Source organism: Dipteris shenzhenensis, chromosome 19 (genome assembly GCF_047967505.1).
Source record: "Dipteris shenzhenensis isolate YYH24624 ecotype China chromosome 19, Dip_SZ_1.0, whole genome shotgun sequence".
NCBI lineage: Eukaryota > Viridiplantae > Streptophyta > Polypodiopsida > Gleicheniales > Dipteridaceae > Dipteris > Dipteris shenzhenensis.
The window spans coordinates 10,487,026-10,512,660 of NC_141614.1; positions in this window are offsets into that span (position 1 = coordinate 10,487,026).

The window sequence follows — 25,635 nt, forward strand, 5'->3', positions numbered from 1 at the left end:
GGGTCCAGCACAGAGGTTGGACGAAATGGTATGCACTTTTGCCGGGGGGAGTTGCTACAAGCTGAACCTGAGTTTTGATGATTTCTCCCTCGTTACTAAACCAAATCAGCTGAAAAATGGCTCAGAATCTTCGTCTTGAGGTCGCCCATCTACTCCTAAGAGGGCTTAGGCAATGGCGGAGTAGGCAGGGAGTATTGAGCAATAGAAGAAATGGCAAAAAATGCGCTGTTTGGGGAATGGCAGCCAACACAGACGTTTTTTTTTTCAATTGCTTGTAGGTGGAAGTTCGCCCATACTAGAGGAGTTTCCAGCTCAGAGGGTTTGGGCAATGGTCGTTTGTAAGCGGAGAACCAAGCTCTCAAAGATTTTGGGAAGAAAGAGGAAAATGGAGAAGAAGAAGATGAAGAAGAAGATGATGATGTGGTAGAAATGGGCTCAAGGGGGATCAAAGGGCTCTGATACCATGTTGGTAAGCTGAAAGGAAAGCAAAGAGTGGACACAAACTCAGAATACTTGCATTACTTGCATTTTGGAATGAAGAAGAGTGAGGTCCTTAAGTAAGCACCTCATACATGCTCACTGACATCACTGATGACTTCAGAGGTCCACAATCATCTCCTCAATCTGCTCCTAGATTCTCTCAATCATCCTATGTGGCTCTTCCACCACCTAAATGTGCTTGTGGGCACCTAAATATGCCTCTAGCACTCACACATAGAAACATAAGATGTGCCTGAGGCATACACCTTGAGATATCCCAACAGGGAGGACCATACATTTGAGGTGGAGGTGGTGGATACATCCCTGATGAGGGGTGGGGGTATGCCCCTGAGTTAGACCCCCCACGTGGTTGTTGCAGGAATTGAGGGGGTTGCGGAGGGACAATCGTCTTCTTTGAAGCAGGGTCAGACTGAACTTTATCAAACTTTTGAGCAATCTCATGTGCTAGCACCATAGTTTCTAGATTCTCCCATTTAAGCTTGAGGCGGAATTCATCACTTGCTCCTGCTACAAGGTAGCCCAGCACATGTTGAGTCATTCTAGCTCGAAATCTGGCATTGTCCTCTTGTGTGGCAATTAAACGGTCTAGGAGCACGGCTGCTCGATCCACATATCGATGCGCCGTCTCACCTTCTGACTGCTTCAAGTTTGCCACTTGCAGGGACACATTCTCCGGCTCCTCTTCTTTGCTAAAATACTCAATCATTGCCGCTGTCAACCTTGGCCAGCTTTGGCGAATGTCTTCGGCCTGCTTCTCATACCACACTTGAGTCAAACCCTCTAGAAATGTGGGAAGAACCAACAGCCATCTGTCTTCAGTAAGAAAGTTGAGAGAAACACAACGGCGCTTGAAGGCAACAAGATACTCATTTGGATTTTCTTCCACTCGTCCACAAAACACGGGAATGTTAGCCATGCTTGGAAGATGGAAAAGAGAGTGGCAAGACAAGGCTTATCTATGGACAAACAATAGAAAGAGGAAGCTTGAACTAAAAATCGGGTGAAGATACATCCACAAAGCACACATAGGCAGGGTAGGGTGTGACTGGTGTATTGTGAAATACTACATGGGAAGAATCTTTAGCATAGAATAGCACATAGACAATCTTAAAAGGACCAACCCTCATGATATCACATCCTCTTTACAAGCGAGGGTTAGAGACGCGATGCTGCATGAGGTTGTTCATCAAGATATGCTGAATTTTTACCTCTTCAAATTGGTTGCAAAGTTCCAATGCTTGTTGATGTCGTGGAACCAAGCCTTTGCTCCGCACCTTCCACCTTCCACTAACTTGTTCACATACTAGTTGAGAATCTCCTTGCACTTTAAGTTGCTTGGCGTGATGTTCTTGTGCCTTTTGTAGCCCAAAAATGAGCACCGAGTACTCAGCTTGATTGCAAGTACTTGCAGGTGCAGACTTGCTGTAATAATACTCCTCACCACTCGGTGAAGTGAGCTTCACACCCACGCCAACAGCCTTAGTCGAAGGTTTGTAAGCTCCATCAAATTGAAGGATCCAAGATGTCATCACACCAAGACTAAAATTCGGACATCCCAAGTTTCTTGGTAGTCCAAGACAGGTAGGAGGAGAGGGTGAGGAGAATTCAACACTTGAGCCAAACGTTCAGCACCAAATAAACTTGCAATCCTTTGTTGATAGTTTATCTTTAGACCAAAAAGAATTACAACTTGAAGCTCGAAATGAGGCACAAAAGGTTGATTAGGTACAAATGGATTCCTTGGTCGAAACATTACCAACCATAGCCAAGGCCTAGAAACCTTTGTAGTGAGATTGAGAATAAACCATTCAGGACGAGCTTATCCACAGGAATTAACAAGCAGATGCACCAAATCTCCCCCCAAGCTTGGGGAGCACCCCACCCTTTGATGAAGGACACTGTTTTAATTACCTCTGAAGTAGCAAGTAGTTCGATCACCGCACAATGAGTAGAAGTAAAATCAAAGTTCTCCTAGCATATCAGTAGTTCTTCATCATGAATCATCCACGGTGTATCATTCCACCCATCATCTCCTTGAACAATGCACTGGATAATTAGCCGTTGAAGGTCGAAATGAAGATCAAGGAAGAGATCTCGTGCATTGGTAGCCGTAAGGTGCGGAGGACTAGGCACCAAATCCTTAAATGCGTCGAGAAGTGACATAGATATCCACCCTCCTCGTGTGGCGTACGTCCGTGAAGTGAGCTTGGAGAAGTTCTGAATCAGCTATCTAGTTGGAGATGTGAATAGAGAACATGAAATGAAGTACTTTTGCCATTTTATAGCAAGAGAAAACTCCCCATGGTTAGAGAGTTACAGTTCCCAAGATTTCAATATATTAACAAAAATCATTACATTTTCACCACTTCCAACTTGTTGGCCCCATGATAAGTCTCCCTTTTGTGAAGGGGGAGGTCTTGGGTTCAAATCCTACTCTTTAATAAAAAGAGAGGAGAGGTGATGAGAAGGAGAAGAGAAAGAGAAAGAGAAAGAGAAGAAGAGAAGAGAGAGAGAGGGGGGGCGCGGGATCTACTATTACAGTTTTGTAGAAACTCAGAAAACTATCCGTGACCAGAAGACGTAGCAGCCCAGAAAACTATCGCGCGGGTGAACACAGTAGACGTGCGAAGCGGGAAAACTGTTCGTGACCAGAAGACGCAGCAGCCCAGAAAACTATCGAACGGGTGAACGCAGTAGATGCGCGGAGCGAGAAAACTGTCCGTGACCAGAAGACGCAGCAGCCCAGAAAACTATCGCGTGGGTGAACGCAGTAGACGCGCGAATCGAATGCATGTGCAGTAGCTTAGAAGGAGCACAGATGGTACAGTTTTGCAGATGCGACCGGTACGAGTAGAAGATTCGCCACTAGCCATGGAGATTTCAATCCCAACAGCCATACCATTTCTATTAGCCAGAAAAGAAATCAAGACCAAAGGCTAGAGGCTAAGCATGGCGACGCTCGAGGGCCAAAGGAAAAGGGAGATTGTGAGGGCGAACCGTTATCATGGGAGGGAAAAAGGAATTAGAAGGGGAGGGAATGAAGAGGGAGACTATGACACAAGGGGAAAGGGAGAGGGGGAAGAGAAGCATGTACATGATAGGAGGAGGAATGTAAAGATGGAGACATCAAGGGAAGAGGACCATACTTTATTTGAAAGAAAGGATGAGAGGGAAATATCAAAGTACTAGCTAGGTGGCTTTACATGAATGAGCGTGTCTCATCAAGGAATAGCCCCCTCCTTTTATAGCCAAAAGAGGGGGTCTCTCCCAATTAATGTATCCTCCCACATGCATGGTGTGTGTGGGAAAGTCTCCCATGTGGGCTAGGCAGTTACACACTCTCAATTGTGTGCGACAACCCTTTGCCTCAATTTTCCACATAAATCAAGCCCCATATCTCAAGTCTATGATACTCCCTTGGTCTCTTCCCAATTTTATAATATGTTCAAACCTCTAGGAGGACAATTGGCACAAGGAATCTTGCCACCTCATCCTACTTTCCCCATTATTTAACTTGCTCTCTTGGACCTTCTATACCTTCCCCACATGGGCCTATCCCATGTGGAGGGAATAACTCAATATAATATCTATCTCCACCTATTTTATATTACTTCTCCCATGGACTTTGAGCCATATCTCACTAAATGCAGCCTAGGTGGAGGGGTGGCACATGGAGGAGCCATGCCACCTTACATTTTATAATATTACTATCATGGATTATGTACAACACACCTTATGGGTACTCTTACGTGGAAGGGTGGCACATGGTCATGCCCTGCCACCTCAACCTTGGGCCCTATGCACACCATATTTTATTATACTATTGCCACATATACAAACACACACACATATTAATGCCTTTTTCCTTAGACAATTTTATCCATAACACCACTTCTAAGCTCATATCTTTTCTAAAGGTGTCCTTCTATTTTTGTCTAGCTTGTCCACCATTCTTTAGCATTGGCTTCAAAGGGAAGCTACCTTGTACTCTCTGATAACCCACCTCGAGCAAAGAAGTCTCACCTCTTAAAAATTGCTTGACTTTGATTATCTCTTCAACTGATCTCCAACTAACATTCTACTCTTTTCATGGATCTTGCTAGACTTAACTCCCTTTGTTCCATAATTCTCAACCAACTTTTTATGGGTAACATGAGCAAAGGGGTACCTTGTAAAGTCACTAGATCTACCTACCACAATCATCGAAATCATGTTGATCCCAATGTATGGAAGGTTTATAAGACTTTGCAAAGACCTAAGGACCTTATAATCACAAAGTTCCATAAGGATCATATGGCAAGACCCTCGGATGGCATTGTAGTCTCTTGGTGCCTTCACCATAAGAATTGATGGAGACACTTTTCCACCAGTGCTACTTCAGGAAGCACTATATGCTGCTCACATATACCATCATTTTTAGACTTAATACACTTGCACTTTTGTTTTAATGCAACTATATCTAGCATAAGGTGTTGTGCTGTATATTTTAAGTCTTCTACTATGGCTATTACATGCCAAAGCCCTGTTTATATTTTACAAATTATCTTATCTAGACTAGGTTTATTTGTATACGTTTTTTAAAATGTTATAACATAATATGTATGGTAATGGGAATTCAATAAATTAAGGCAAGTTTCCAATAAAAAAAGTTACAAGTAATCAAAATGGAAGGATGGACATAAGTAGATGAAAACCTTGAAATTTTCTTTGAATGAACAAAGCCCTAGTGATTAGAAAAGGCAATATGTGATATAAATCAATTGTCACATGCAATATGTGATATAAATCAATTATATCACATGCAATATGTGAAAAGACTCTGAATTGTCACATGCAATATGTGATATAAATCAATTATATGTGGTGATAGTAATTACTGTGTTGCCTAAATGTGTATCATGTAGAGGGCATGTATAGCGGAAGTAATATGTACCTTTATGTAAAGCATCAGGAAAGAATCTACAGTTGCGCTAAAATTTTGATGCAGAATTGATGAAGAATAAAACTTACTGGTACAATGAGTGACCTCGAGTGTAGAAACAATGCAAAGGGTGTGAATCCTCATGTGCTTTCTTTTGAAAAGAAGGGCAAACGTTACTTTGCCTGAAATGAGGACGGGAGTTGATAGAGAGTGCGAGGGGTGAAGAATTCACCAAGTGTGAGGGGTGAAGCATTCGGTGTTCACATCAATGTCATTGACCCAATTTCAGCGGTACATTGACCAAATTTGGGCCTTTTGGCTATAAATACATTGTCGAATTTGGGTGTGTAAATGTTAAATGCCTCCATCGTTCAAAATTACCTTGGACGGGTTGTACAAGGTCATGCGCATTTATGGCACGCGTCCGGTCAACATATTCTTCTTCCTTCACCAGCTCATGTTTGGAGAATTTTACAACAGTTTAGATACACGAGCTGCAATTTTCCACTTGGAAGTTGGCAGCTATCGTCGTACAGGAGCTCATGGTTGGACGTAAGATCATGAGACTCCATTAGCAGACCGTCGTTGTCGTCGGTCGATGTGAGAATTGCCTCGAAAAGTCCAAAAGTGCTCAGTGACCTGGCCGGCATTCACATGTTTAGTGGTTATAAGCATCTCCGATTTCACCGCCCACCCGCATGATTAGCATTACTTTTGCTAGGCGTATCCGAATCAAGAACTATGATCTCCTGGCAAAGACGAACGAAAGGTGCAGGCAATCCTCGATTGAGTGATATTCTCACAGGGAATAGGAGGTTGTGTGTGGCATCTTTCCAGAATATAGTGGACAGTAAGGTGAAATACGACCCGATGGAACTTCGCACTTTCATACCTTTCACCTTACAAAGTGCCACTATTGTACGCTTAGCTTGACGATGTTCATACCGGCGATGGGGAAATGTCCCGTTTCAACGCCAATTATTCTTGGAGCCACCACGAATTCTGAATTATGCCGTAGTGGGAGCCAAAAGATAGACAAGGCGAGGAATCGTACCAATGTAACCTATGATGCAACCTTGTTGATGTATATACAATCATGAGTCTTGCCTCCTCCTGAGTCCCTACCCTAATCTTCCTCCCTTTAACATGTGTAGATGATACACATGCATTATGCAATACACCCTTTCATAAAAAATATGTTGCTAGCATGAGAAAGATTACATGGGTGGCACCTAAAACATCCTATTTGGAGACAAAATATGGATAATGTGAAGAATCACATCGATGTCACCTTTAGTAAGCATGCAAGTTCGCAAGAATCAGCATCTTATTACCTTGTCAACCCATTGTGTGTTAGTAGACTACACCATAGTATTATATACCAACATGCCTCATAAAAGGGAGCAAATACAACACATTCACTCTAAAAAGTAGTTGCAAGGATTGAGGAATATTGTGGGTAGCATCCAAACAATGGATGTTGAAGTCAAGGTCAACAAATGTAACTATCCAAGTTATGATGAAGAATGGATAGTTTGATCTATCGTCCATGCTTCTTCATCTAACACAAGGAAATGTTATACAATACATGAAGACAATTGCGACCAAATAATAGCCTCACTTGACGTCAAGGTAGGCAAATGTAACTCTCCAAGTTGAGTCCAAGTTATAATGATATTTTGTAATATAGAAAAATAGATAGTTTGATCTATCCTTCATGCTTCTTCATCTAACAAAGAAATGCTCTACAATATATGAAGACAATTGTGACCATGTACAGTAGTCTCACTTGAATTGTCTTCCACGTTTGGATACTATGTGGTTTCCCTTTTATAAAGTGAGTTCTAGAGGAGTCACATGCATGTAACCTCTGATAGCATCTTGCAATTCATGTAAAAACTAGAGTCTACTTCTTGACTTTGGCATCATCAACCCTCTTTCGTTCAACATGTGCAATCATGCAGTATGTACCACATGTATTACACAAACAATATGTATTTCATTAATTTTTGACAAGTGCACTCTCCAAAATTATTTTTATAAGTACTGTTGGACAAAATTTGAAAAAAAATGACACTTCGAAAAAAGCCCCCCAAAAAAATTAAGCTAAATTTTGTAAGTCCTTTAAAGGAAATAACAACATGTGTTTCATTAATTTTGGATTAGTGCACTCTCCAAATTCATTTTTATGAGTACTTTTGGATAGAATTTGAAAATAAGAAACTCTTCAAAAACAAAATAAAACAAAAAGGTAAGCTAATTTTGAAAAGGTATTTAAAGGAAATAAAATTAGTATCATTAAATTTGATGCAATATCTTATAGAGACTTTCATATCCTCTTCATCCAAGCATATTATAACCATCAAGTACCTATAAGGCAATTAGATATTCTCACTTAAATCTCTCTCTCTCTCTCTAGTATGTATGTTGTTGCATCCATGTTATGTATCATATACAATGCATACACTCAATTCTATTATATGTTATATGAAGGGTAGGTTGACAACAAAGGTGATAATTGCTATCGACATAGTAAGGTAGCAAGAAGGTGCCTTGATAAATAGAAGAGAGTATGTAAGATGCCAAGTACTGCAGTCAAAAGGATAGCAGAATTGTGGGCAGAGAGTTTGCTATAACTGCTTCTTACTCAGTGAAAGTTTTAGAGTGGGCTTAGAACCCTCAATGTAGACATGCATCTACATGCATTTATGGCTTATACCATAAAAAACTAATTGATACCAAAAGGTCTCAATCATATAATTATATTAAACCTCTCATGATACACTTTTATAATTATATGGAGTTTTATCATATTAAATGTAAATGTGTTATAACATATTTTTAACTTTTATTAAATATCTTATATATCTTTAATGTCTCATGATCTTTCTAATTATTATTTGTCTCATGATCTTTTTAATTATATCAAATTTCTACTCAAGGACATTTATAATTCTTTTTAATTATATTAAGCATCTCATGATGCTCTTTTTTAACGTTCATTCTATAACACATTGTCATGAAAGCTTGTCATTGAATTGACAAATAAACACATTAATTCCGTATTAGAATTTTGAAAAATTCATAATTCCCACTTGTTGTATGTGTAAGAAAAAAATACAATGTTTGTGCTCAATAGATAATAGGATCTCGTATGCAAGAGAGAAAAGCAGATAGTATGGAGAATAAAAAATTTGATTACTGTAAAACTAATACAATAGATGGCGCTGCCTCCCAGCCGTGCACTCCTATGTGAGAAGCTTTGATGGCGTACTAGAAACAGTAGAGGACGAAGGTGGATGCAAAGGAATCAGGGTTGCTGTAGCCAGTGATGAATATGGGCTTCACGGGCTTGCTCTTATATAGCCACCAGTTGTAGTCAGTTAGACCCAATTGGGAGACCAACCCCAGTCCCCCAAAATGGTCGACTGGAGGTCGGTCATGAAATAGGCCACCGACCACACGTTAGAACCATGGCATAGAATAGAGCAACTGACCTATGGTCACCATTCCACCTAGAGCCATTCGGGATCATCTGGGGCTCTAAACGGTCCCTGCAACCCGAGAGTGGGCTGCCTTGAGAAATGCTCGATCTACCCTTAGTGCAATGAGTCATGGGATGCCTTCCTATACTTGCATGTAGCCTAGTTGGTAGTGTGCCAACTCTATCTGAAGTTGTCCAGCCATTAGGCCACACATGGCCCCCATCTGGTGTCCAAACAAGGACCTACCAGATAACCGAGGTACTCAAATGCCTTCTCCTCATATGAGGGGCTTACAAGTTAAGTTAGCCGGTTCCCGCATAGTTACACGAGAGTGGAGCATTGATATCTAACACCCCCCCTCAATGTCCACCTACAAGTGAACTTACTTTTTCAGCCCAATGCCAAGTCGATGAAGATGCCTCTCCAGCAAGTCTCTTCCAAGAGCCTTCGTGAAGATGTCGGCAGCATTCTCTGTAGTCGAACAACACACCAAGTCAACCTCTCCATCCATGATGAGCTCGCATACAAAGTGATATTGAATCTCAATGTGTTTTGTGCGAGCATGGAACACAAGGTTCTTTGCAATTGCCATGCAACTCTGATTGTCACATGATAACTGCGTAGGCTTGATCTGCACTACTGCACCCATGTCCCCTAAAATCCTCCTCAACCACACTGCCTCACAAGAAGCAAAACATGCTGACTTGTACTCAGCCTCGATAGAAGAAAGAGCAACTGTGGGTTGCTTCTTACTGACCCATGACACAGCTCCAGATCCAAGTGAGAAACAGTAACCTATCACTGATCTCCTACTATCCACATCTCCTGCCCAATCTGAGTCATAGAATCTGGTCAAGGTGTTGCCCTTGGTATAGGTAATGCCATAATCGAGTGTGCCTTTGATGTATTTCAGCACCTGCATCCCTACCCTCCAATGGTTCTCTCGGGGCTTATTGGAAAACTTGCTTAGTACACCAGTTGCAAAGATGATGTCCTTGCACAAGTAAATCAAACTACCCACAAGCCTTCTGTACTTTGCTTCATCCACTAGTGGTGATGAATCCTTGTTTGAGAGCTTGACGCCAACCTCCATAGGGGTGCCAACTGTCTTGCACTCAGCCATGCCAAATGCCTTCAGTTATCTAACCAGCATATTCCAGCTATGAAATGAAGATTTGTTTTGACTCTTGCCAAACCTCAATCCCCAAATAGAAATGCATTAGTCCGAGGTCTGTCATTTTAGACTCTCTTCCTAGCAACTACTTTGTCTGTGAGATCTTCTCTTCATGGTTCCCTATCATGACAATGTCATCCACATAAAGGACGACGATCATGATGAAGAACTGAAAGGAAAGCATGAAGCTGAACACAAAATGAGAATGCAAGCTTGCTTATGGAATGAAGAAAGGTGAGGTCGATATGTAGACACCTCTTACAGGAGCCAGCAAGCTCCACAATCATCTCCTCAATCAGCTCCTAGAATCTCTCAATCAACCTATGTGGCATATACCACCACCTAACATTGATTATGGGCACCTTACTATGCCTTTAGCACACACACATAGAAACCAAGGTGTGCCTAGGGCATACACCTTGAGATATCCCATCATACTCCCCCTCAAGGGAATGCTTCAGGCTATGTCAAAGATATATCTAGTCTCATAGTTTCTCATGCCATCTCATGGTGGTCAAGGATAAATCTATGGCTAGGATCTTATGCTAGCAAGGGCTCGCAAGGGTGTGAAGTAAACAAAAGGGATACATAAGACCTTCCAATGGTTATCTCCACTGCATGTACACAATGTCTCTAGGAGGTACCATGGAGCAAAACACATACACATGGCCTACATGATATGGTGACCGGAGGTGTTTACAAAACACACAATAGTTTATTCCATTCATTTTGGAGGACTATCCAGGAAGAGTACCTTGACTCAACATAAAAAGACAGATCTGGAGCATGTATGGAGATGGTTCAAAAAGCATAATATTCATAGGAGCCTCATCTTGTGGAGGCACATCAACTGAAAGTAAATTGGTAGTTTTTGGCTTTGTAGTTGCTTCCTTTTTGGTCGTACAAAACTTTTCATGGTGATTGTTTTTGCCACAACATTTGCAAAGATTGATCTTGAAGCAATTTTTTGAGAGGTGATTAGCGTTCCCACAATGTTTGCAAGGTGAAAACTTGCCCTTTTGAGTTTTTATTGCATAGGCTGTGTCATTGCCTCTCCGGAGTTCCATGTGCCTTTCTTCTTCTTGAAGAGCACTAATAAGACCTTTAAGAGCAGGATTAGGAAGATTTTTCAAAGTGGTAACAACATGATCATAATCTTCAGGCATACTCTTAAGCAATACTGCCATTGCATCATCTGTAGTGATTGGAGAGTTGATAGAAGCAAGTTGAGTCATGAGACTCACCACGTGATTGACATGGGCAGCCAAGGGAGTGCCACTAGCCATCTTCAATTCAAAGAAAATAATCTTAAGTGACAATTTTGAGATGTGAGAGCTAGCACCAAAAATAATATCAAGCTTCTTCCAAGCTTCAGAAGGAGACTCCAAATCAGAAATATGATGAATATAGTCATCTCCTAAGCCAAGAGCAATAATGCCATAGGCTTTCTCCTCTCCAGCAAGATCTCATGCCGAGTGTGTAGGAGCTGAGGATTCTACAACATTAGAGGCTGTTGAAGAAGTTGAAGTAGGTTTGACAAGGCCCCAGAGGTTTTCCCTCATTAATGCAAACCTAACCTTCATCTGCCATGTGTGAAAGCCTTTACCATTGAATGTATCCATATTCAAGAAGGTAGCCATGAGAGCAGTGTCTACTCTCTTATAAGGCTAAAAAGAGTTGAAGAGCTTCAAAGTACAAGCATTTAGTGTAGCAAAGACTTGTAACCGAATTCCATACTACAAATCATAATGGAAATGATGCTTCAACTTGCATGCTTCATAGAGGTGGCTAAATGAAAGTATTCCAAGAAAATCCAGGTATAGCAACTTAAAGAAAAGTTGTAGCCATAGTTGTATAGATGCTATTCAACACTTTAAAACATCAGAAATGCTAAAGTAGCATCTAATGTAGCATCAACTCACAAGATTGTCAAAACTGTCCAAAACAGAAGCTTGAACTTGGAGGGCTTGTATCTCACTCTTCAAAGCAAAGAAAAGAGGGCTTTCTAGGTAGAAATAAAGCTGGTATACCAGAGATAAGCCTGTAAGGAAGAGAGGCAAAATGCCGCATCACATCGCCATAGCTAGCAACTTGAAAGTCGATAGGTTTTTTGGCTATTTCTCCCTCCCTAGTGGACCATTTCACTTCAGATATGGACAGGAGCTAGCTCATACTGTTGTGCAAGTTTGGCTTAGAGGAATTTTGGAATGGCTGCTCCAACAATTCAAATTGAATGAAATGGTATCAAGAAGAAGACGACTGTTGCATAGTTTCGTGGGCACCATTGTCTAATTCCTCTAACGTGGAACTTTGCCCATATGAAGGGTCTCTCTAGCCAGAAGGACCTTGTGAATGGTTGCTTGTAGGTAGAGAACTCAGCCCTCCAAGTGGTTGGGCAGAAAGGGGAAAAATGGAGAGGAAGGTCAAGAAGAAGAAGATGAAGAAGATGACATGGCACAAATGGGCTCAAGGAGGATCATAGTGCTCTGATACCATGATGAAGAACTGAAAGGAAAGCATGAAGCTGAACACGAAATGAGAATGCTTGCTTGCTTATGGAATGAAGAAAGGTGAGGTCCATATGTGGCACATCTTATATGAGCCTGCACCAAGCTCCACAATCATCTCCTCAATCATCTCCTCAATCACCTCCTAGAATCTCTCAATCATCCTATGTGGCATCTACCACCACCTAACAGTGCTTATGGGCACCATACTGTGCCTCTAGCACACACACATTGAAACCAACATGTGCCTAGGGCATACACCTTGAGATATCGCATCAGATCATACACCTGCCTCCTTCTCCGTAGATATACAAATTTACATCAGATGGGCTCCTCCTGAACCTGTTTTGCAGAAAGTAGGCATGAATTTGCTGGTACCACACTCGTGGGGCCTGTTTCAACCTGTAAAGTGCCTTCTTCAGTTTATAGACTTTACCTTCTAAACTAGGGATCACAAAACCTGGTGGTTGTTCCACGTATACCTCCTCCTTGAGATCGCCATTCAGAAAGGCAGATTTTACATCCATGTGAAACATGGGCCAACTTCCCTGTGCTGCTATAGCCAAAACACTACAAATTGTGGTTAGTCGAGCTATGGGAGAAAAAGTATCCTGATAATCAAAACCATGTACCTGTGCGAATCCTTTTGCCATAAGCTGAGCCTTGTACTTATCCAATGTGCCATCGGAATTGTACTTGGTCTTGTACACGCACTTGGTGCCGATTACCTTGCATTTTGGTGGTCGATCCACAAGGTCCCAAGTTAGCTAGTTCCCACATAGTTACACGAAAGAGGAGCATTGATATCTAACACCGCCCCTCAATGTGCACCTACAAGTGAACTTACTTTTTCGGCACAATGCCAAGTCTATGAAGATTCCTCTCCAGCAAGTCTCTTCCAAGAGCCTTCGTGAAGATGTCCGCAGCACACCAAGTCGACCTCTCCATCCATGATGAGCTCGTGTACAAAGTGATGTTGAATCTAAATGTGCTTTGTGCGAGCGTGGAACACAAGGTTCTTTGCAATTGCCATGCAACTCTGATTGTCACACGATACTTGCATAGGCTTGTTCTACATTGCACCCATGTCCCCTAAAATACTCACCCACACTGCCTCCCAAGAAGCAAAAATGCTGATTTGTACTTAGCCTCAATAGCAGAAAGAGCAACTGTGGGTTGCTTCTTGCTCACCCATGACACAGCTCCAGATCTAAGTGAGAAATAGTAATCTATCAGTGATCTCCTACTATCCATGTCTCTTGCCCAATCTGAGTCACAGAATCCGGTTAAGGTGTTGCCCTTGGTATAGGTGATGCCATAATCAAGTGTGCCTTTGATGTATTTCAGCACCCGCATCCCTGCCCTCCAATGGTTCTCTGAGGGCTTATTTGAAAACCTGATTAGTACACCAGTCACAAAGCTGATGTCCTTGCACAAGTAAATCAAACTACCCACAAGCCTCCTGTACTTCGCTTCGTCCACCAGTGGTGATGAATCCTCATTTGAGAGCTTGACGCCAACCTCCATAGGGGTGCCAACTGTCTTGCACTCAGCCATGCAAAATGCCTTCAGTATCTCACCAACATAGTCCAGCTATGAAATGAAGATTTGTTTTGGCTCTTGCCAAACCTCAATCCCCAAACAGAAATGCATCAGTCCGAGGTCTGTCATTTCAAACTCTCTTCCTAGCAACTGCTTTGTCTGCGAGATCTTCTCTACATGGTTCCCTGTTATGACAAGCTCATCCACATAAAGGACCACGATCATGATGAAGAACTGAAAGGAAAGCATGAATCTGAACACAAAATGAGAATGCTTGCTTGCTTATGGAATGAAGAAAGGTGAGGTCCAAATGTAGACACCTCTTACATGAGCCACCAAGCTCCACAATCATCTCCTCAATCGGCTCCTAGAATCTCTCAATCATCCTATGTGGCATATACCACCACCTAACAGTGCGTATGGGCACCTAATTGTGCCTCTAGCACACACACATAGAAACCAAGGTGTGCCTGGGGCATACTCCTTGAGATATCCCATCATACCCCCCCTCAAGGGAATGCCTCAGGCTATGTCAAGGATACATCTAGTCTCATAGTTTCTCATGCCATCTCATGGTGGTCAAGGATAAATCTATGGCTAGGATCTCATGCTACCAAGGGTTCCCAAGGGTGTGAAGTAAACAAAAGGGATACATAAGACCTTCCAATGGTTATCTCCCCTACATGCACATAATGTCTACAAGAGGTACCATGGAGCGAAACACATACACATGGCCTACATGATATGGTGACCGGAGGTGTTTACAAAACACACAATAGTTTATTCCATTCATTTTGGAGGACTATCCAAGCAGAGTACCTTGACTCAACATAAAAAGAGAGATCTGGAGCAGATATGGAGATGGTTCAAAAAGCATAATCTTCATAGGAGGCCTCATCTTGTGGAGGCACATCAACTGAAAGTAAATTGGTAGTTTTTGGCTTTGTAATTGCTTCCTTTTTGGTCGTACAAAACTTTTCAGGGTGATTGTTTTTGCCACAACATTTGCAAGGATTGATCTTGAAGCAATTTTTTGAGAGGTGATTACCTTCCCACAATGTTTGCAAGGTGAAAACTTGCCCTTTTGAGTTTTTATTGCATAGGCTGTGTCATTGCCTCTCCGGAGTTCCATGTGCCTTTCTTCTTCTTGAAGAGCACTAATAAGACCTGTAAGAGCAGGATTAGGAAGATTTTTTAAAGTGGTAACAACATGATCATAATCTTCAGGCATACTTTTAAGCAATACTGCCATTGCATCATCTGTAGTGATTGGTGAGTTGATAAAGGCAAGTTGAGTCATCAGACTCAGCACGTGATTGACATGGGCAGCCAAGGGAGTGCCACTAGCCATCTTCAATTCAAAGAAAACAATCTTAAGTGACAAATTTGAGATGTGAGAGCTAGCACCAAAAATAATATCAAGCTTCTTCCAAGCTTCAGAAGGAGACTCCAAATAAGAAATATGATGAATATAGTCATCTCCTAAGCCAAGAGCAATAATGCCATAGGCTTTCTCCTCTCTAGCAGAATCTCATGCCGGGTGTGTAGGAGCTGAGGATCCTACAGCATTAGAGGCTGTTGAAGAAGTTGAAGTAGGTTTGACAAGGCCCCAAAGGTTTTCCCTCATTAATGCAAACCTAACCTTCATCTGCCATGTGTGAAAGCCTTTACCATTGAATGTAGAGGATCATAGTGCTCTGATACCATGATGAAGAACTGAAAGGAAAGCATGAAGTTGAACACGAAATGAGAATGTTTGCTTGCTTATGGAATGAAGAAAGGTGAGGTCCATATGTGGCACCTCTTATATGAGCCTGCACCAAGCTCCACAATCATCTCCTCAATCATCTCCTCAATTAGCCCCTAGAATCTCTCAATCATCCTATGTGGCATCTACCACCACCTAAAGTGCTTATGGGCACCTAACTTAACCTCTAGCATACACACAGAAACCAACGTGTGCCTAGGGCATACACCTTGAGATATCCCATCAGATCATACATGTGCCTCCTTCTCCGTAGATATACAAATTTACATTAGATTGACTCCTCCTGAACCCCGTTTGCAAAAAGTAGACATGAATCTGTTGGTACCACACTCGTGGGGCCTGTTTTAACCTGTAAAGTGTCTTCTTCAGTTTATAGACTTTACCTTCTTAACTAGGGATCACAAAACCTGGTGGTTGTTCCATGTATACCTCCTCCTTGAGATCGCCATTTAGAAAGGCATATTTTACATCCATGTGAAACACGGGACAACTTCCCTGTGCTGCTATAGCCAAAACACTGCAAATTGTGGTTAGTCGAGCTGTGGGAGAAAAAGTATCATGATAATCAAAACCATGTACCTGTGCAAATCCTTTTGCCATGAGATGAGCCTCGTACTTATCTAATGTGCCGTCGGACTTGTACTTGGTCTTGTACACCACTTGGTGCTGATTACCTTGCATTTTGGTGGTCGATCCACAAGGTCCCAAGTTAGCTAGTTCCCACATAGTTACATGAGAGAGAAGCATTGATATCTAACACCCCCCCCCTCAATGTGGACCTGCAAGTGAACTTACTTTTTCGGCACAATGCCTAGTCTATGAAGATGCCTCTCCAGCAAGTCTCTTCCAATAACCTTCGTGAAGATGTCCGTAGCATTCTCTGTAGTCAGGTAGCACACCAAGTCGACCTCTCCATCCATGATGAGCTCGTGTACAAAGTGATGTTGAATCTAAATGTGCTTTGTGTGAGCGTGGAACACAAGGTTCTTTGCAATTGCCATGCAAGTCTGATTGTCACACGATAATTGTGTAGGCTTGTTCTGCATTGCGCCCATGTTCCCTAAAATCCTCCTCAACCACACTGCCTCACAAGAAGCAAAAATGCTGATTTGTACTTAGCCTCAATAGAAGAAAGACCAACTGTGGGTTGCTTCTTGCTGACCCATGACAGAGCTCCAGATCCAAGTGAGAAATAGTAACCTATCACTGATCTCTTGCTATCCATGTCTCTTGCCCAATCTGAGTCATAGAATCCGGTTAAGGTGTTGCCCTTGGTATAGGTTATGCCATAATCAAGTGTGCCTTTGATGTATTTCAGCACCCGCATCCCTGCCGTCCAATGGTTCTCTCGGGGCTTATTTGAAAACCTGATTAGTACACCAATCACAAAGCTGATGTCCTTGCACAAGTAAATCAAACTACCCACAAGCCTTCTGTACTTTGCTTCGTCCACCAGTGGTGATGAATCCTCATTTGAGAGCTTGATGCCAACCTCCATAGGGGTGCCAACTGTCTTGCACTCAGCCATGCAAAATGCCTTCAGTATCTCACCAGCATACTTCAGCTATGAAATGAAGATTTGTTTCGGCTCTTGCCAAACCTCAATCCCCAAACAAAAATGCATCAGTCCGAGGTCTGTCATTTCAAACTCTCTTCCTAGCAACTGCTTTGTTTGTGAGATCTTCTCTTCATGTTCCCTGTTATGACAAGCTCATCCACATAAAGGACCACGATCATGATGAAGAACTGAAAGGAAAGCATGAAGCTGAACACGAAATGAGAATGCTTGCTTGCTTATGGAATGAAGAAAGGTGAGGTACAAATGTAGATACCTCTTACATGAGCCACCAAGCTCCACAATCATCTCATCAATCATCTCCTCAATCAGCTCCTAGAATCTCTCAATCATCCTATGTGGCATATACCACCACCTAACAGTGCTTATGTGCACCTAACTGTGGCTCTACCACACACACACATAGAAACCAAGGTGTGCTTGGGGCATACACCTTGAGATATCCCATCATACCCCCCCTCAAGGGAATGCCTCAGGCTATGTTAAGGATACATCTAGTCTCATAGTTTCTCATGCCATCTCATGGTGGTCAAGGATAAATCTATGGCTAGGATCTCATGCTACCAAGGGTTCCCAAGGATGTGAAGTAAACGAAAGGGATACATAAGACCTTCCAATGGTTATCTCCCCTACATGTACATAATGTCTATAGGAGGTACCGTGGAGCACAACACATACACATGGCCTACATCATATGGTAACCACAGGTGTTTACAAAACATACAATAGTTTATTCCATTCATTTTGGAGGACTATCCCGGCAGAGTACCTTGACTCAACATAAAAAGAGAGATCTGGAGCATATATGGAGATGGTTCAAAAAGCATAATCTTCATAGGAGGCCTCATCTTGTGGAGGCACATCAACTGAAAGTAAATTGGCAGTTTCTGGCTTTGTAATTGCTTCTGTTTTGGTCGTACAAAACTTTTCATGGTGATTGTTTTTGCCATAATATTTGCGAGGATTGATCTTGAAGCAATCTTTCGAGAGGTGACTAGCCTTCCCACAATGTTTGCAAGGCGAAAACTTGCCCTTTTGAGTTTTTATGGCAAAGGCTGTGTCATTGCCTCTCCGGAGTTCCATGTGACTTTCTTCTTCTTGAAGAGCACTAATGAGACCTTCAAGTGTAGGATTAGGAAGATTTTTCAAAGTGGTAACAACATGATCATAATCTTCAGGCATACTTTTGAGCAATACTGCCATTGCATCATCTATAGTGATTGAAGAGTTGATAGAGGCAAGTTGAGTCATGAGACTCTACATGTGATTGACATGGGCAGCCAAGGGAGTGCCACTAGCCATCTTCAATTCAAAGAAAGCAATCTTAAGTGACAATTTTGAGATGTGAGAGCTAGCACCAAAAATAATATCAAGCTTCTTCCAAGCTTCAGAAGGAGACTCCAAATCAAAAATATGATGAATATAGTCATCTCCTAAGGCAAGAGCAATAATGCCATAGGCTTTCTCCTCTCTAGAGGGATCTCATGTTGGGCATGTAGGAGCTGAGGATTCTCCAGCATTAGAGGTTGTTGAAGAAGAAGTTGAAGTAGGTTTGACAAGCCCCCAGAGGTTTTCCCTCATCAATCCAAACTTAACCTTCATCTGCCATGTGTGAAAGCCTTTACCATTAAACTTATCCATATTCAAGAAGGTAGCCATGAGAGGGTCTAACAAAAAATGGGCAGTGTCTACTCTCTTACAAGGCTAGAAAGAGTTGAAGAGCTTCGAAGTACAAGCATTTAGTGTAGCAAAGACTTGTAACCAAATTCCATACTATAAATCATAATGGAAATGATGCTTCAACTTGCATGCTTCATAGAGGTGGCTAAATGAAAGTATTCCAAGCAAATCTAGGTATAGAAACTTAAAGGAAAGTTGTAGCCACATTTGTATTGATGCTATTCAACACTTTAAAACATCAAAAATGCTAAATTAGCATCTAATGTAGCATCAAACTCACAACATTATCAAAACTGTCCAAAACAGAAGCCTGAACTTAGAGGGCTTGTATCTCACTCCTCAAAGCAAAGCAAAGAGGGCTTTCTAGGTAGAAAGAAAGCTGGTATATCAGAGAAGAGCCACTGAGCAAGAGAGGAAAAATGCCACGTCACATCGCCATAGCTAGCAGCTTGAAAGTCGATAGATTTTTTGGCTATTTCTCCCTCCCTGATTGACCATTTCACTTCAAATCTGGATAGGAGCTAGCTCATACTGTTGTGATTTTTGGAATGGCTGCTCTAGGAATTCCAATTGAACGAAATGGCATCGAGAAGAAGACGACTGTTCTGCAGTTTTGTGGGCACCATTGTCTAATTCCTCTGATGTGGAAGTTTGCCCATATGAAGGGTCTCTCGAGCCAGAAGGACCCTAAGAGAACTTAGCCCTCCAAGTGGTTGGGGAGAAAGGTGCAAAATGGAGAGTGTTAGCCCTCTCTACTCTGAAGACTAACTCGAAACGCACTACTGCGACAGATTTACATGCGTAATCGTACTTCAGAACTGCGTATGAAAATTCATAGAGTAGAACAGTGATCGACAGAATCATTCATGATGAAACAATAAGGTAGATGCAATAGAATCTCTGTATTACATTTCTCCGAGCAGTACAACACCGTACTCTCTGATACATAGCACTGATCCTTGCTCCGATCCTCATCAATGAGCCCCAATGATCCCCTTGAATGATCGCTCTCTTCTCTCTTATCTAACCGGCACACATAACTCCTTCACGGTTGTCGTGACGGTTGCCGTGACGGTTGCCGTGCCTATTCAGTTCTCCGCCTGCCCCTAGAACTTCCGTTTGTTCATATCTCACTATAAACTAGATACAACGTATTAATGATAATAATCTAAGGACTAATGATCTAAGGACTCCCCCCCTAGTTCCTCTTTGTTGTTGCTGCTTTTGCCCTTAACACTTGGCACTCCCGGTGAATCGGATTCCGGATCCGCATCCGAACCCACCGGTTCTCCGCTACGGTTCATCCTCGACATCGCCACCATCATCGTCCGCCGCCGCTGCTGCTGCCGCTGCCGCCGGAACTACTGCCGCTGCCGCCGTCGGAACTGCTGGAGCCGCCGGCGCCGGTACTTGTACTGCCGGAGCCGCTTGCGCCGGTCGAAGTAAAGGTAGCTGCTGCGGGTTGAGAGCATGGGCATCCACAAAAATTTGGAGCTGTCCATAGAAAGGTGGTGCCGCCGCCCCCGCCTGCTGAGCTACTGCCGCCATCCGATGAATATAGCGGCATGCTGTCCGCAGGTCGACCAACATAGCTGCTCTCTCAACATGACTCGTTCTCCGCAGCTGTTGTAGCTCCTCTTCATGCAGTCGGGTCTTCTCAGATAGAGCGAGTTCGAGATCGGTTACCTGCATAGTGCGATCTGCTTTCTTCGCCACACTATCCAGTCGTTTCATTACCCGCCCCAATTCCTTGGTTTGGGCACCTGTTGATTGTTTTGGCGTAGTAGCTCTGAGCTTCAGCAAATCGGCCATGAGGCTCTTCACCTCAACTTCATGTTGCTGGTGCTCTTCTTTCCGGGCAAGCTTGAGTGCCAACAGCTGAGATCTGGCATCGTCACACTGCTGTTGCACCACCGCGACGTGTTCTTTCAGCTGCAAAAAGTGCCTTGCGTCCAAGGATTCTCCGTCCGCTGGCTCCGGAAAAGCTGCCACAAAAGCGGCTGCTGCGTCTGCTTGGGGTCGTGGCTTCATTGCGATCTCGGGTCTTTTGCCTCTGGCCTTCGCTCTTCGGAGGGCTTCTTCCAGTTCGGCGATCCGTTTGACATAGCCTTCGGCAGAATCCACCGGTCCCGCCGCTGTCTGCTTCCCGAGAGTATTTGCCGATGTAGAACTTCCACCCTCCGGTTGTGCCACAGTTTCCGTCACCGGTATTGGTGGTAAAAAGGCTGTTCCTGCGCCCCCTCCCGCCGGATCATCCTCATCCCTCCGGGCCAACCGTCGGTCGAGAGGCCTGCAAGCCCGCTCCAGCTCTACTCGCAATTGATGTTGATGATCAAGAAAAATACCCTGCATCTCTGCGACGAAGGCTTCCGATAAATCCAACAAAAGTGCCTCGTCCAGCATGCGTGTAGAGCTAGAGGGTTGCCGGTACGCCATCACTTCCGCTTCCAACAACTGCACCTTGGCGGTCGCAGCTGTAGCCTTCTCCGTCAATTGTTCCGTCAGCCGCAGGTGTTCGTGAGTTTGGGCGACAATCGCCGTCCTTGCTTCCTCCATATCCTGCTGTCGCCGAGCATCCATCTGTTGGAGTCGTACCAACTGCTCCTGCAGCTGTTGATTGCGTTCGAGCAGCCTGGCATTTTCCTGGCACAACCTCGCCTCATTCTCCTCCAGCTGCCCCTTCTGAAAACATTGGAGCAAGCGCTCCGCCAACCGTCGTGCCGTGACCAGATCATAGGTCTCCACCGGCGGAGATAGCTGCAGCTCACCACTCCCCCTTGGGACGACACGGGTTTCCTCCTGACATGCCTGTCTCCCCGAACTGTCCTCCCGAGTGTGGACTGAGCTTTCCCCTTGCAAGGCCTCCGCTTCCGGGCGGGTTTTCTTCAACATTGCTCCTTCCGGCACGAGAGCCAACTTTCTTTTCAATAAACTGGCCATGCGGCTCGATGTTGCTGAGACCGCTAGCCTACTCCTCTGGCTGCCCTGTGGAACTTCTGTCGGAACCACCACCGCAGGTACTACCGCCGTAACCTCTACCACAGGTACTACCGGAGTCACCTGGTTGCTTGGCATCAGCGTCAGAGCTCCCTCCGTTGTTGATCTCGCTGGTTCCACCTCCTTGGACTCCTTGTCCGAACCATCGTCTGTGGACTCCTCCACCTCCACATACGACCCTGGGACTACCGGTTCCGCATCTGGTCCGAACAAAAGAAATAAAACTTGCCCCATCCGAGATGTTGCCGTGGGCTTCAAGAGCTTCTTGGCCACCTCCAGAATTCTTTCCGCCAGCAGCTTCGCCCAGGGAACCGGTTTCCCTTGCTCCGCCCTCTGGAAATAGGTAAACTGGGTCTGTCCCAGTAGCTCTGCTTTCACCTTCTGCCAGAGTGCCTCTGCAATAAACTTGTAGCATGTCTTCTTCAAAGCATCCAGCTTCTTCATGTTGTACTCCCCCTTGCAACCTGCGCCGAGAGCTGCCTCCATGGCACTGCTGGTAAGCTTCGTGACTTTGCATGGACCATCCACCGGCAAGTGCAACCGGGCCGCTACCAGCTCCTTGCACAAGGTGAAAGTCTTTCCATACACCACGACCTTGCGCCCGCGTGCAAGCTGCGCCAAGATATCTTGCGCCAATGGATGAACTGGCGTCGTAGCCCATGGCAAACCCGCGAACTCCACCAGACGAGCTCGTGTCAGCCAAGACTGCACAGCCTCATCCCCAACAGGTAACGGATTGATCAGATGGAAGACCACCATAGCGGCGAGAAGCTGGGATGCGAGGGAGAAGAGTTCTGGAAAACAAAGAATTGGAAATAAGCCCCTTTTTGCTTCCAAATTGCCTTTTGGATGCCTTGGTGAACTCCTTGTTTGCATGCAACGATCAAGTGTCCCATCATCCTGATAAAAGCCCCACTTCGAAGATTCAGTAGATTGCATGGCGGCGTCCTCGCTCCGCAACCCGAAGCTTTGCTCCCACTGTTTCTCGGAATGAAGTGAGTGATACCACACGTGCGTACTAATAGCCCCCATCATCGGTTTCTCCATCGAAATGGCTACAAATGCATTCGAAATGATCTTCACAGGTGGTTTCTCCGGAAATGGGTAAGGTGGCATGGGCCCTGTATATGGTCGGAGACGAAATCCATTTACCGGCTTCTGCAACAGCTCCCCCTGTAGTGTTCCTAATCGGAACGTACCGTCACCATAACGCTCCACCACCCAATACGGACCTCCCCACCGTAACTTCAGCTTACCCGGATGCGGACCCATCCGAGTGTTAAACAATATCACGGCATCTCTCCATTTGAAGGTCTTCTTCTTTGAATGACAGTCCACCCAGACCTTCCGTCTGTCCTGGACTACCTGTGCAAGATACGCACTGTTGAACCGCTCCTCACCCAGCCGATCCAGCTGTTCAATCCTCCGGTCTACGGACTCGTCCCAGCCCAATTTCTCTGCCGCTGCAATCCGCAGACTCGGTACGAGGAATTCCATGGGGACCACTGCTTCAACTCCGTAAACCAACTTGAATGGCGTGAACCCCGTCGCAACCTTATAGGAAGTCCGGAACGCCCATAATGCGGAGTAAAGTTTTTCATCCCAATCTGTCCGAATTTCATTGACCAGCTTTTTCAGAATGACTAGCAACACCTTATTCGAGGACTCCGCCTGTCCGTTTGCCTGAGGGTAATACACTGTGGACTTCTTATGAATGATTAGGTGCCGGGTAACCAGTTCCCGTAACACCGCATTAAGGAAATGCCCACCTTGATCCGTGACGAGCTCAACCGGACATCCGTACCGTGTCATAATGGCTTCATAAAGGAATCTGGCCACAGCCTTTGCCGAATTATCCTTCAGTGCTCTGGCCTCCACCCATTTGGTACAGTAATCCGTCGCCACCAGGATATACCGGTTACCTGTCCTGCTCGCCGGCGGCGAAAACGGACCTACAAAGTCCAGCCCCCACTTCATGAATGGTTCGAGGGCCAGTATGGGATTATGCGGCATCCGGTCCCGACCTGATGGCTGGCCCAACCTCTGGCACACATCGCATCTTTTGATGAACCTATGCGCATCCCCCATTAATGTTGGCCACCACAGACCTCCTCGGAGTACCTTCCGTCCGGTTACTTCTCCTGCGAAGTGTCCACCGCTGATTCCTTGGTGAGCCTCTTCCAGGATGACCTCCTGCTCATGTGGGTACACACACCGTCGCAACCCACCATCCAGCCCCTGCTTATACAATTGGTCAGCAATGATCCGGAAGTCTCTACTCTTGAGCGCGAGCCGTTTCCGCTGGTCTCGCGACATTCCGTCGCGCATCTGGCCCGTGTCGACAAAGTGAAACATGTCGTCGTACCACGTCTTTGGAGCTGCCGGTACCACCGCCTCCAGTTCGAACAGCTGGGCATCCGGAAAATCGTCTTCCACACCCATCGGGTCTTCGCCAGATTCCAACCGCAAAAGGTAATCCGCTACGGCATGTGTACTTCCTGGTCGATGGACCACCGTGAAGTCGAACTCCTGTAAAAGCAGCATCCACCGGGCTAACTTTCCAGTGAGCTCGGGCTTGTGTAACAAATACAAAAGGCGGAATGATCCACATGAAACGTGAACCGATTCCCCAACAGGTAGTGATGAAACTTTGTTACGGAATAAATCATCCCCAATGCTTCCCGCTCCGTCGTAGAGTAATTCCGTTCGGCTTTTGACAACCTGCGACTTGCATAATACACCGATCGGAACCACTTGCTTGTCGCTTCCTGCATGAGGACACTACCAATAGCCACATCCGAGGCATCCACAAAGACATGAAACATCTTCGTCCAATCTGGCGGCTGAACCACCGGTGCTGTCGCCAACATCAGTTTGAGCCGTCGAAAAGCTAAGTCACAAGCAGGAGACCAGACTATCGGTACTTTGTTGAGTTGGTCATACAGTGGTGTCGCCACATCCGCCAGATACCGCAGCAGTCGGCTGTGCCATTTAACCTGCCCTAGGAATCTCCCGAGCTGCTTACCGTTGCCAGGAACCTTTGCCTGCCGAATCGCTTCGACCTTCGCCGGATCTACCGCAATGCCTTCCGCCGAGACAATGCAACCTAGCAGCATACCGCTACCCACGGCGAATGCACATTTCATAGGGTTCAGACACAACCGTGCCTCCCTACACCGGGTTAAGCATTTCTCCAGATGCTCAAGGTGCTGCTCGCGACTCCCGAAAACACTGAAATCGTCCAGAAATACCTGCATAAAGATTAGTAAATAATCATGAAATATTTCCTGGACCATGCGTTGAAATGTTGCCGGAGCATTCTTTAGCCCAAATGCCATCACCAGGAAAACAAATGCTCCCCACTCCGTGATGAAGGCTGTTTTCTCTCGATCTTCTGGTGCCATCTGCACCTGGTTATACCCACTGAAGCCATCCAGAAAAGAATACATCTCGTGACCTGCCACTGTATCCAGCATAGTATCAT